General features: G+C 48.1%; 1 pseudogene; it reads left to right on the top strand.

Moving 5' to 3' along the window:
- The first annotated feature begins 11,153 nt into the window (after window positions 1-11,153).
- On the top strand, window positions 11,154-11,617 carry LOC110336099 (annotated as a pseudogene).
- The last annotated feature ends 1,878 nt before the right edge of the window (window positions 11,618-13,495 follow it).

Genomic DNA, 13,495 nt, shown 5'->3' with positions numbered 1-13,495 from the left:
GAGAGGGAGAGAGCGTGCGCCTCGCAAACAGAGACAGCATCTTTTGGTAACCATGGTGACCAGCGTGGTGACAAGGATGTTCTATGTGGAGTTTTCCAGCCTGGGGACTGTGTGGGTGGTGCACGTGGATCTGTCTCGTGATGGAAAGAGGCAACCTTGGGGGTGCACACATTAGCATCAGACTCCCCCAAAGGGGTAGGAGGCAGGCTCGGTCTTGACACAACAGAGTTCAGAGTGGGACAGTGAGGTCAGGTGGCTCCCAAGTTGTTACAGGATGTGCCGGTGGGCAGCTCATCCCTTGATGGGTTGTAGTGGGCAGAATCTAAGGATACGTGACCTAGGAGGAGAGGTTTGGTGGCTTCCTGTGTCTCTTCATGTCCCTCTGTCTGTCTGCTTGCAGCCTCAAAAAGCAACAGAAATCTTATGGCAGTCTTCTACCTAGTGGACAGTGCTGGGTTAAGTCCTACATGGTGGCTCTGAGAATGTTCTAGAATGATGCAAAGTTCTGTTCCAGAGAAGGTGAGGTGAGGGGTATAAAGGGTTGACTCTTGTTAGTATTGTGACTTCCTGTACAGCTGATCATTAGGTAAATAGGTAAATGAGCCTGCTGTGGTGGTACATGCCTTAAATCCCAGCGAGGCAGCCAGGCGGATCTCTGTGAGTTCCAGGCCAGCCAGGGCAATGCAAAAATAAATAAATTAAATTAAAAATAAAGCCAGGCATGGTGGCGCATGCCTTTAATCCCAGCACTTGGGAGGCAGAGGCAGGCAGATTTCTGAGTTGGAGGCCAGCCTGGTCTACAGAGTGAGTTACAGGACAACCACGGCTATACAGAGAAACTCTGTCTTAAAAAACAAAACAAAACAAAACAAAAAACAAACAAAAAAATTAAAAAAAAATCTGGTGACCAGGAAAGTGCACACATGGCTCATGCACCCGCCCCCCATCCCGAAAAGAAAAAAAAACAACGGAGCAGATGGACATGTTACACAGCCTGCCCTGGTGCTGTTGAGATTGGATCAAGATGGCTTTTCAGGGAAAGACGCTTGCCCCTAAGTCTGATGGCCTGGGTTTCACAGTGAAGGGAGCAAACAGACTCCCATATCATTAACCCCTGGGCTCCCAAGGAGCTCAGGTATCCACACATACACATACAAAATAAAATACTTGTTACGTTTTTAATTAAAAAATGAAGCCGGGCGTGGTGGCACATGCCTTTAATCCCAGCACTTGGGAGGCAGAGGCAGGTGGATTTCTGAGTTCGAGGCCAGCCTGGTCTACAAAGTGAGTTCCAGGACAGCGAGGGCTACACAGAGAAACCCTGTCTCGAAAAAAAAAGAAAAAGAAAGAAAAAGAAAAAAAAAGAAAGACTTATGAACAGCAAGGCCTGTGTCCCCAGCCCTTCAGGAAGAGGTGAAGGCCCTATCAAGGCTGGGGAGAAGGTGGGGAGGAGACCCAGCTGAACAGGTACAGGAACACCATCAGGCCCTGTGGCCATCTGGTGACCCTGAAGGGGGCTTCACAGGTAAAGTGAGGACAGTTAATTAGGTGGCAGATGTAGGTAGGGGTGAGGGGAATGGGGGCCAGCTAATCCCCCTGGTTGTCTGAACACCTGGTCCTGCTGTAAGGGGGGCTCTGTAGACTCAGGATTCAGAGAGTAATAACATGGCGGAGTGATGGGAACAAACAGAAAGGCAGACATATGATGGCCAGGAGAAAATCAAGCAATATGGGGGCATAGGAGGTGGAAAGGCTAGACTGGAGAAGGAGACTGAGAGATACAGAAACAGAAAGACAAGAGAAATGGGGGGTGGGAGGTGGGAGAGAGAGGAGGGTGAGAGATGGAGGTGGAAAGACAGAAACACAGATGAAGAAACACAAGAAGGGAAGAGATGACAGCTGGATAGAGGGAAAGGAGTAGGATAGGGACAGAGAGAGACACACAGAGAGATACAGATAGACAGACAGACACAGAGAGAGAGACACAGACAGACAGACACAGAGAGAGAGGGAGAGAGAGACACACAGAGGGAGAGGGAGAGAGACAGACAGACAGACACACACAGGGAGAGAGAGAGAGAGAGAGGGGTACCATGTAGCCCAGGCTGGCCCCCAGTTCACTATGTAGCTAAGGACAACCTTGCACTCCTGTTCCTCCTGCCTTGGTCTCCTGAGAGCTGGAATGACAAGTGTGCACCCCACATCCAGTCCAGGGTGCAGGGTTTGGTTGAGGGCCCTACCCACTGGTCAGGAGCCCACAGTCTGTATCAATGGATTCCCCAAGGTCCATCATTCTTTTTTTTTTTTTTTTAAGATTTATTTATTATATATAAGTACACTGTAGCTGTCTTCAGACACACCAAAAGAGGGCATCAGATCCCATTATAGATGGTTGTGAGCCACCATGTGGTTGCTGGGAATCGAACTCAGGACCTCTGGAAGAGCAAGCAGTCAGTGCTCTTAACGGCTGAGCCATCTCTCCAGCGCCCCCCATCATTCTTTTTGTTCTACATTTTGCTTATTTATTGTGTGTGCACAAGTGTGCCATGGTGCACACATGTAGGTCAGAGGACAACTTGCAGGAGTTGTTCTGTCTATCTACCATGTGGGCTCCAGGGTTTGAACCCAGACTTAGTGGCAAGCTGCTTTTTCCACTGAGCCACCTTGCCAGCCCACAAGCGTCTCTTGTCATTATCTTACATTACCACAGCCTCTATCCCCACTCATTACTGGCTCCTCCTCAGCTTCTCAGAGCTGTCTCAATGTCATCTTCTGAGACTGTTGTCATCAGCAATCCTGGGCAGAGCCAGCCTCCCTCCCTCCGCCCCTCTTCCCTGCTTGTCAGCACATCTAGTGTGGTGGCGCACGCCTTTAATCCCAGCACTTGGGAGGCAGAGGCAAGCGGATTTCTGAGTTTGAGGCCAGCCTGGTCTACAGAGTGAGTTCCAGGACAGCCAGGGCTACACAGAGAAACCCTGTCTTGAAAAAAAAAAATCAGAATACAATCAGGCTTAGGATTAATTCTGTCCACACGTGCCCCTTTGCAGTCTTTGTTCTTCAAGAGTTAACTTTTTTTTTTCCTTCTTCAGCTGTTAGAAATCTTGGTCTGTTTCCATTGAAATCTCCTTGTAATGTTTGAAACAAATTACTTAACTCATAAGTACTTAGTCCAGTTGTAGGCCAGTGCCAGTTAATACCTCCCATTAATTTTTGAAAATTGTTAAGTTTTCAGTTGGTCCCTGTGGATTTGAGCCTTTTGTGGTTGAATTGTTTGTCAATTTATTTTATAACTCAAATAACTAAGTGAATCTTCACTTTGTATTTTTTTCTGGAGCAATTTATAAACCCCAGCATGGCAGAACTTTTTGTGCGACCTTAAGGATATTTATTCCCTAAAACATCTTTGTCAGAATCAGCCAGCAGAATGTCATCCATATAATGATAGATGATAGCTTGAGGGAATTGCTTACATATTATTTCTATTGGCTATTGCACAAAATTCTGACATAAAGTTGGACTATTTAACATTCTCTGTGGATGTACCTTCCAGTGGTATCTCTTTAGTGGATGACTATTATTCAAAATAGGTATTGAGAAAGCAAACCTTTTCCTGTCTTTCTCATGCAAGGTTATTGAGGGGGAAAAAAACAATCTTTCAAGTCAATTATTATTATAAGCCATGATTTTGGTAATGAAGATGGTAAAGGAAGTCCAGGCTGTAAAGGGCCCATTGGTTGAATTACCTTGTTAACTGTTCTGAAATCCATTATCATTCTTCATTTACCTGACTTCTTTTTGCTTCCCAAGCATTTTGACCTTAAGTCGCAAATTCTATCCATGCATAGCCAACTCTGGAATCTTTTCTATCAGAAGAGAATTGAGTGAACCTTTTGAGTTTTCAGCTTTCCTTCTAAACTTTTTCAGCGTAGTATATGGGAACACTACAAAGCAAAGCCAGAAAACCTCCTCCAGGAACATAGTAGGAGATTATCCAGAGGCAGTAGCTGCCATTTTGCCAATTTCCTTAAGCAACATTGCTTACCTCTCATAATCTGCCACTTCCTCTACCACATTAGAAGCAAAGTTACCCATTATGCCTAAGCCACATTGGGTGTCACCTGAGGGACACATTTTTTTGCAACCTACTTTTAATAAGGGTTCAACCTCTCCTCTAGTCCACCACCCACCAGAGGAAGTGGAAGAGAAAAACTAAATACGACTTAGGAGCTGCAGACCAGTCCTCTAGACAGTCCAACACCAGGCACGAACCGGCAGCTACAGTCTAGACCTTTCAGCAAGCAGACACCAGGCAGCTGTAGTTTAATCCTGAAGAAACGGCCAGGCTCTCCAACCAGCCTGAGGTGAGGCTGCAGCGGGAACCTTGAGAGCAGTTATTGGGCAAGTTTCTCTCAATGTTGGAATTATTACACGTCTAGCTCAACAATGCTATGTTCGGCGATTCAATACATGTGTCTTTAGCGAAGAGTATCAAGGTGGAGCAAACCAAACCAAAGCTCAGTGCTCCTTTCCCACTGTCTGTGGGGTCATACTCATAATCCTCCATCAAGAGTCCTTTCACATGACTGCTATATCCAAACATCCTTTCACCTGTGTCTGCTTCCAGAAAACAGTCTTTCATGCGTTTGCTTTAGCAAGACAGCTTTCACCTGTGCGCCCCAGAAGACCAACATTTGGCATAACTTACTTTCCAAAGAACTAGAAATTTCCACTTCAATGTACCCCAGATAGGTGACCTCAAGTTGAGTAAGCTGGGCCTTTTTAGCAGACACTCTGTAGCCAAGTTGACTCAGCTCCTGCAGCAGGTCTCAGGTGGCCGCCTGGCATGTCTCCAAGTTGGGGGCAGGGTCTGGAATACATACTGGAGCATTGCTACTTGGGGCATACTCACCGGACTCACCAGTACTCACGCAAGTCTTTGTCAAAGATAGCGGGGTGAGCTCTTGAATCCTTGAGGCAGGTGTGTCCAGGTCAGTTGTTGGTTGAAGCCTCTCCAAGTCTTGCCGATTAAAGGCAAATAGAGGCTGGCTCTTTGGGTTTCCGGGGCAGACTGGAAAAGGCATCCTTCTGTCAAATACAGTCCACCCTGTGTGCTCAGGAGGGCGACTGCTCAGCAGGGTGTACACATTGGGAACTGTGGGATGGATGTCTTCCACCCACTTATCTACTACCTTAAATCCTGCACAGGCCAATAGTCATTAGAATAGGGCTTCTTGACCAGAAAGAGGGGAGTGGTCCATACTCATTGGCAAGGAATCAGAACCCCTGCTTCTTAAGGCCAGTTAATGTGAGGGGTGACCCCTGTTCTGGATTCTCTGGGCACTGGATATTGCCTGATTTGGGTTGGGGTACCCCCNNNNTTTTTTTTTTTTTTTTGGTTTTTCGAGACAGGGTTTCTCTGTATAGCCCTGGCTGTCCTGGAACTCACTCTGTAGACCAGGCTGGCCTCGAACTCAGAAATCCGCCTGCCTCTGCCTCCCGAGTGCTGGGATTAAAGGCGTGCGCCACTACGCCCGGCTAGCTTTTTTTTTTTTTTTTTTTAAGATTTATTTATTATATGTAAGTGTTGGGAACAAAAAAAAGGGGGCCCTGGGGAAGAGGGGGGGAGGAAAAACCCATGCCCCGCCAGAGTTTACCTATTCTCTGGTCTGTCAGGCGTGGGAGGTCTGCCACACACTTTCCACTCAGCCCTGGGTGGGCATTCAAGTCTCTGACCCACTCTTCAGGGGGTGGCCATGGGGCCGCCCTACCTGGGAACCCCGGAGCTACTTTGCTAAAGCCACCAGGGTTATAGGAGAGAGGGATGAGGGAAGAGAGGTTCCCAACACCGGCGAGAGTGAGTGCAGCAGATCTTGACTGGAGCACCACAGGAAGGCCTTCTAACAGTAGGAGAAAGCCTGTCCCATCCTCCAAGCGCAGTGGGCCTTGATGAGCAGAGACAGTCTATGGTTTTAGAGCTTTATTGTAGAAAGGCAGGGGGAAAGAGAGAAGGTAGAAGAGAGAGAGAGAGAGAGAGAGAGAGAGAGAGAGAGAGAGAGGAGGGGAGGAAAGGCTAGAGAGAAAGAGAGTAAGAGGGAAAGCGAAGAGGAGAAGACAAAGGGAGGAGGGGGGTGAGAGTAAGGGGCAAGAAGGAGACAAGTAAGAAAGACAAGAGAGCAAGGTGGGGCTGAACAGCCCCTTTTATGGTCTTCACTGTTGCTAGGTAACTGGGGAGGAGTTTAGCCTGAAGGTCAGAAGCTTGGACCATTACCTATGTGACTGACTACTGACCATGCTTCACTTGTGGGGACTGTGGGGGTGGTAACTTAGGCAGGAGCCAGAGTTCCAGGAGCATGAGGGAACGCCTACCTTGTCATGTAGGTAAATTTTCACCACGGGGGGGGGGGTTCAGACCTCAGCTCCACTGGAGATCAGTCTGTCTGTGCAGAGCCCAATGCCCCACATGTAAGTACACTGTAGCTATCTTCAGAAGAGGGCATCAGATCTTGTTACAGATGGTTGTGAGCCACCATGTGGTTGCTGGGATTTGAACTCAGGACCTTCGGAAGAGCAGTCAGTGCTCTTAACTGCTGAGTCATCTTTCCAGTCCCTACCCGCAGCTTTTTTGTTTGTTTGTTTTTTGTTTTTTCGAGACAGGGTTTCTCTGTGTAGCCCTGGCTGTCCTGGAACTCACTCTGTAGACCAGGCTGGCCTCGAACTCAGAAATCCGCCTGCCTCTGCTTCCCGAGTACTGGGGTTAAAGGCATGTGCTACCACACCTGGCTGTCCTGGAACTCACTCTGTAGACCAGGCTGGCCTCGAACTCAGAAATCTGCCTGCCTCTGCTTCCCGAGTACTGGGGTTAAAGGCATGTGCTACCACGCCTGGCTTTTGCTTGCCCAGTTCTTAGTCCTAGTCTGGACTGCCAATTTGAAGGCCATTATGGAGTCACCCTGTCTCCAGCCACCACTGCCTGGCTCGATTTACTTATTATTACTTATGTGTGAGCAGGGGTCAGAAGTCAAACTCAGCATTTGTTTCCATTGCTTTTCATCTTTTTATTTTTTATTTACTTATTTTTGTCACTGTGTAGCCCAAGTTGGCCTGGAACTCACAGAGATTCCCCTGCCTTCTTCCTGCCTTCTCTCTCCCTGTCTGGGTCCTATGGCCTCTGGATTCTCTCTCTCATTTGCTTCCTCGGTCCTGACTTCCCTTTATCTGGCCATTTTCATTTCCCCTATCTATGGTCCCTGGCCACACCCTATCTTAGTGGCAGTGGCCTACACTGAGAGAGGAGAGAAAGGGAAAGAGGGGCAAAAGGCAGAGGAGCCAGAGGATGAGGGGGAGGAACTAGAGGAAAGAGAGGAGACAAAACTAATGGGTAGGATCCAGAGAAAGCAGGGAGGACTAGCCTCCATGCATGCCATGAGGCCCTGGGCAGGGAAGAGTTGGCCTGGCATGGCCATGTTGGCCATACATGTCTTGGAAGAGCAGGAGTTTTGTTTTATCTGTGGCCCAGGTTGGCCTATTACTCACAACTTTCCTCCTGTCGCAGATCTTTGAGTGATGTGGTGACAGGTGTGCACTGAGTGTGGAGAGAAAAGTGAACTGGTATTCTAGTTAGCATTCTGTCGCTGTGATAAACACCATGACCAAAGCATCTTGGGCTCTTGGGCTCCCCTCTATCATTGAGGGAAGTCAGGGCAGGAGCTGATGCTGAGGTCATTGAGGGCATTCCCCAATATGAGTTCAGCCTGATTTCTTATAGAAAGAACCCAGGACCACCAGTCTAGAGGTGGCACCACCATAATGGTCTGGACTCTTCCAATCAGACATCAATCTGACAGGGGTGTTGTCTCAATTGAAGCTTCTTCTTCCCATATGATACTTGTGTGTATTGAGTTGACAAAACAACTAAACCCCAAACCAACCAACCAACCAGCTAACCAACCAGCCAACCAGCCAACCAGCCAACCAACCAACCAGCCAACCAGCCAACCAGCCAACCAGCCAACCAACCGACCAGCCGACCAGCCGACCAGCCAACCAGCCAACCAGCCAACCAGCCAACCAACCAACCAACCAGCCAACCAGCCAACCAGCCAACCAGCCAACCAACCAACCAACCAAAAAGCCCTCCAAGCAGTGTATGAATTAACGACAATGCCCCCAGATTCTCTTCTGTGCTTGAGTCAAAGGTTGAGTCACCCATATACCACCAGGAAGTAACCTGGAGATAATGTTCTCGTTGGACATGCCACGGTGGCAGAAGTGACCAAAGAACTACAGTTGAAAGGGTGTTACAATGCGTACAGTCCATGGACTGAGTATTCCAACAATGACCATCTCACACCAGAGGGACCAAAAATCCAGTCATTGCTCAGTCCTCCAGGCCAGATGTCTCACCAGTCCCCATCTGGAGTCCTTGAGGGCTGCTGGTCTTCAGCCAAGATTGGAATCACAAAGAAGTTTCTAAAAGCAGGGAAGGAAGGCCCCTGCCTCTGCAGGATGAACGAACCTGCCAGGGAGAGCAAAAGCTTTGTCTTCTGAGTCCTTCCTGACCTTGAGGTGGCCTTGAGATTTAGGCTCACTTCAAATATCTGATGAAGGGGCTGGTGAGATGGCTCAGCAGATAAGAGCACCTGACTCTTCCAAAGGTGCAGAGTTCAAATCCCAGCAACCATGTGGTGGCTCACAACCATCTTTAACAAGATCTGAGTCCCTCTTCTGGGATGTCTGAAGACAGCTACAGTGTACTTACATATAATAAATAAATAAATCTTTCAAAACAAAACAAAAATCTGATGAAGATAACCTCTCCGAGTTGAGTCGTTGATTCCAGATTCTTCATGCTTAAGAAACAGCCATGATACCCCATCGCGTGTTCTGAAGAGCAGAGGCACCACCCTTTTTGGGCCACACAGGGTTCTCTCAGGGTGTTCCCTACCCTGGCTCCTTGTGTCTCTTTCTGGGACTTGATTCTTGTTTTTTTGTTTGTTTGAGACAGGGCCTCTCTGTGTAGTGGTGGCTGTCCAGTGTAGACCAGGCTGCCTCAAACTCACAGAGATCCACCTGCCTCTGCCTCAAGAATGCTGGGATTAAAGGTGCCTGGCCCACTCCACCTGGCTGCTTTTTTTTTTTTTTTTTAAGATATATTTGTTTATTTATTTAATTTATTTGAGTACACTGTTGCTGTCTTCAAACACACCAGAAGAGGTCTCAGGGTGCGCACTGCTGTGTGGGTTTGGCTCTAGAGCATTCCTGCAAAGTCTATTGGCTCTGGCATTGGCAAGAGCCAAGTCTCTGCTGGGAGTCTTTGAAGGAGGAGGCTGAGCTCTGGAACCTTCCCTTCTGTCACATACTTCCCCCACTGGCCATTAGGGGAAGGTTTGCTTTGTACCTGGATCTAGCCCCGTTCTCCAGCTGGACACACTCCAGGGAAGGAAGCCTCAGGGACAGGAGAAGGCAGGGAGGAGGGCTGGAGGGATGGGGCAGGACTCCCCTAAGGCTGGGCCCACCCCTCTCCCCACCCACCTGGACCAGAGCCAGGGAGGGGCTCACAGGACAGTGAGGGCCAAAATGGAGTTCCTGGATGTCCCACTGTGCAGGCTCCTATAGGGCCTTTGTGCTCCTGGGTTGAAGGGGCTCCTCTCTTCCTAATCATCCCGCTTTCTGAAGTTGAGGATACCCAGAGTGGATCCAAGACGTCCAAGATGTCCCAGCTGGCGTTCTCCATTTCTTGGTTCCCCTCTTCTCCACCTGCTGTCCCTCCCCACTTTGTCCTTTTTCCTGGGAACTGAAGGACTTCCAGGCTCTAGTGTTGCCAGTTGGGAAATGGCTGTCGTTCATGTGGGCCCTGAGTCAATTTTTACCCTCCCCAAGTTCAGAGGTAGAGGCAACGACTAACCCTTTGTAGTGGCTATTCCTGGTTGTCAACTTGACTATATCTGGAATGAACTACAATCCAGAATTGGAAGGCTCACCAGCGATCCTAATCTGGAGGCTGGGAGATAGAAGTTTCTGACATGGATCTTGGTATGGAGATCTTGAGGCATAGTGGCTATGGATTCCAGAAGATTAAAACAGGGAGATCTGCGCCGGGCATGGTGGCGCACGCCTTTAATCCCAGCACTCGGGACGCAGAGGCAGGCGGATTTCTGAGTTCGAGGCCAGCCTGGTCTACAAAGTGAGTTCCAGGACAGCCAGGGCTATACGGAGAAACCCTGTCTCGAAAAACTAAAAACAAAACAAAACAAAACAAAACAAAAAAAAAACGAACAGGGAGATTTTTGAGTTCAAGGTCATCTGGGATTAAAGGTGTGGTGGTACACACCTTTAATCTGGGCTACACTTTCTGCTGGAACCCATATAAGGATATTGGAAGAAGGGAGACCTGCTTGCCGAGCGGGACTGAGCAACTGCTAGATCCTTGGACTTCCATTCACAGCTGCTACCGACCATTGTTGGGAATTGGACTGCAGACTGTAAATCATTAATAAATTCCTTTACTATATAGAGACTACCCATAAGTTCTGTGACTCCAGAGAACCCTAACTAATACAGAAACTGGAACCAGCACAGTGGAATATTCTTGTGACATCCTGACCATGTTTTGGGGAGGACTGTGGAAGGACTTTGGAACTTTAGGCTAGAAGATCCATTTGGTGTTAAGAGCTCTGTGGGATGCTATGTAGGAGCTTGGAAGATAATGTTGAGAACAGTGCAGGAGATGCAGGCCTGGCTTGTGAAATCTCAGAGGGAAAATAAAAGACTCTTTTCAGGGCCATTGCTAGTTTGACTATGAAGATTCTGTGGTTCTGGTTAGCTGGGGCTGAAGAATCACCAGTGATTAACAAGATACCAAAACTACTAAAGTGAAAACTTTGCATTACTGGGTCTATTGATGATGGTTAGCTGGAGCTAAGAAGTTAGCTGTGGGGTGTGGTGGCACACGCCTTTAATCCCAGCACTCGGGAGGCAGAGGCAGGCTGATTTCTGAGTTCGAGGCCAGCCTGGTCTACAGAGTGAGTTCCAGGACAGCCAGGGCTATACAGAGAAACCCTGTCTCAAAGAAACAAAACCAAAACCAAAACCAAAACCAAAAAATTAGCTGTGATTAAGAAGAGACTAGCAGGGGGTGACATTCAGCTGGTGGTTCGGGGAGATGTACCTTCCACCTTACACCATGGCCAAGTTCATCCGTAACTTCGCGGAGAAGGCACTGTCGATGATGGCTGCTGCCGTGACTTACTCGAAACCTCGATTGGCCACATTTTGGTACTACGCCAAGGTTGAGCTGGTTCCCCCAACCCCTGCTGAAATCCCTACAGCTATTCAGAGTGTGAAAAAAAATCATTCAAAGTGCTAAAGCTGGTAGCTTCAAACACATTACAGTTAAGGAAGCTGTGCTGAATGGTTTGGTGGCCACTGAGGTGTGGATGTGGTTTTATATCGGAGAGATCATAGGTAAATGTGGCATTGTTGGCTATGATGTTTGAAGACCAATCTTTAACTTCTGATTTGAGTTCTTATTTGAATGTTCTTGGACCATGTGTAACGGGACTGTCATCTGAATAAAATACTAGGTGTTGAAAACAAAATCAAAAAAAAAAAAAAAGAAGAGACTAGCATCATTGAGGTAAAAATCTTCTGTGTTTCCTGGGAGCACAGAGGCTGTGTTTCAGAGATAACCAAGGTTTTACTTTGTGCTGCTGCAGGACTTGGTAATGTGTAAGAGTCACCCAGGTGGTACTGGTTTTGAAGGCATGAAGGGGTCATGCAGAGCAGCTGAGGCCATGGAAGCACTGTGAGAGGCCANNGAAGGCCATTGGTGAAGGTGCAGTCTCAGTTGCAATTGATGGCTCAGGACAGAAGGGGTCATGCAAAGGAGCAGAGGCTTGGCACCATGAAGAGAGCCTATGCGAGGCTATTGGTAAAGCCTAGTTACAGTAGAAGACAGCAGTGTTTTGGAGATGCCAGTGCCATGAGATGACCACCAAGAACAGCAGCAACAGTGGAGCACAGACAGCTAGAGCCTAGAAGACAAGGTATGTGCTTCAAAGATCGGGGCTGGAGAAGTCACCCAAGCCCTTGGAGGAGCCCAGAAGATCGTGAGTTGGATTCCAGACATTGGATGGTTGGAGACTGATTTTTGCTTTTGATTGTGACTGTGCCCTGATAGTTTTCCCTATTGAAGGAAATAAGTATTTTAGTGGAGCTCACAGTTAAGAGACTTTGAATTTTAAAAGATATTGGACATTTTAAAGGGATTGAACTTTAATATACAAGACTGGGACTTTTAAAATTATTTGGATCTTGGGGATGAATAAGTTAAAATTATTTGGGTCTTGGGGATGAATAAGAAAGTAAGGGTTGCCAGGTGTGGTGGTGCACACCTTTAATCCCAGCACTTGGGAGGCAGAGGCAGGCATATTTCTGAGTTTGAGGCCAGCCTGGTCTACAGAGTGAGTTCCAGGACAGCCAGGGCTACACAGAGAAACCCTGTCTCGAAAAAAAGCAAAAAACAACCAACCAACCCCCAAAAACCAAAAAATCCCAAACAAACAACAAAAAAACCCACGAAAAACACAACCCTAACTAAGACACCCTCCTTCTGACTTTAGTAGTACATGCTTATGTCAAAGGTCAACTTCTGATTCTCCACCTCTGAGTGCTGGAGCTGACCCTTGACCCCAGAGGACCTCCCCTCTCCCCATCACATAAGGTCATCTTCAAGTTCAATCTGACGCTGGGGTTTAGGCTCAGTCCCAATCCCCAGCTTATCTTTAACCAGGCACGGTGGTGCACAGTCACTCCAGCACTGGAGAGGTGGAGGCAGGAGTTCAAGATAAACTTTAGCTCCAGGCTAGCCTGGACTACATGAGACCCTTCCCCAAAATGGGTGTGAAAAGAAAAGGGTCAGGAGAGGATGGCTGGAACCGGGGAAGCCCAGGAGAACAGCCACGTCCTGTAATTGTGTAACAAATAGTGTCTCCAGGGAGGGTTCCTGGAAAGGGAACAGGGTTGCAACATCATGTTCAAAATGTAGCCCTCAGGATTTCCGGTCAAAAAGTTAACTAGCTAGGAAGCTAAGTGGGGGCACTTCAACAACAATGGAGGATGCTCACTAAATGTCACTCTCCAAACAATGGCTGCCCTTCCGCAGGAAGCCTGTTAGGATAACTTTGGGGACTCTGTCTTTATTTACAAAAGCTCTTTAGAGGCTTGAGAGAGGTGGCTTGGGGAGGGGAGTTCAGGTCCCAGCACTCATGTGGCCTTAACTCCAGCTACAAGGAACCCATTGTCCTCTTCTGTCACACTCACGTGGTTCAGACACACTCAAACATACACGGATAAGAAGTAAAACATGAGCCGGGCAGTGGTGGCGCACGCCTTTAATCCCAGCACTTGGGAGGCAGAGGCAGGCGGATTTCTGAGTTCGAGGCCAGCCTGATCTACAGAGTGAGTTCCAGGACAGCCGGGGCTATACAGAGAAACC

The sequence above is a fragment of the Mus pahari genome, chromosome 18, assembly GCF_900095145.1.
Source record: "Mus pahari chromosome 18, PAHARI_EIJ_v1.1, whole genome shotgun sequence".
Taxonomy (NCBI): Eukaryota; Metazoa; Chordata; class Mammalia; order Rodentia; family Muridae; genus Mus; species Mus pahari.
Note: the sequence above shows the minus strand (reverse complement) of the source record. Positions and strands in the feature narration are given on the sequence as shown.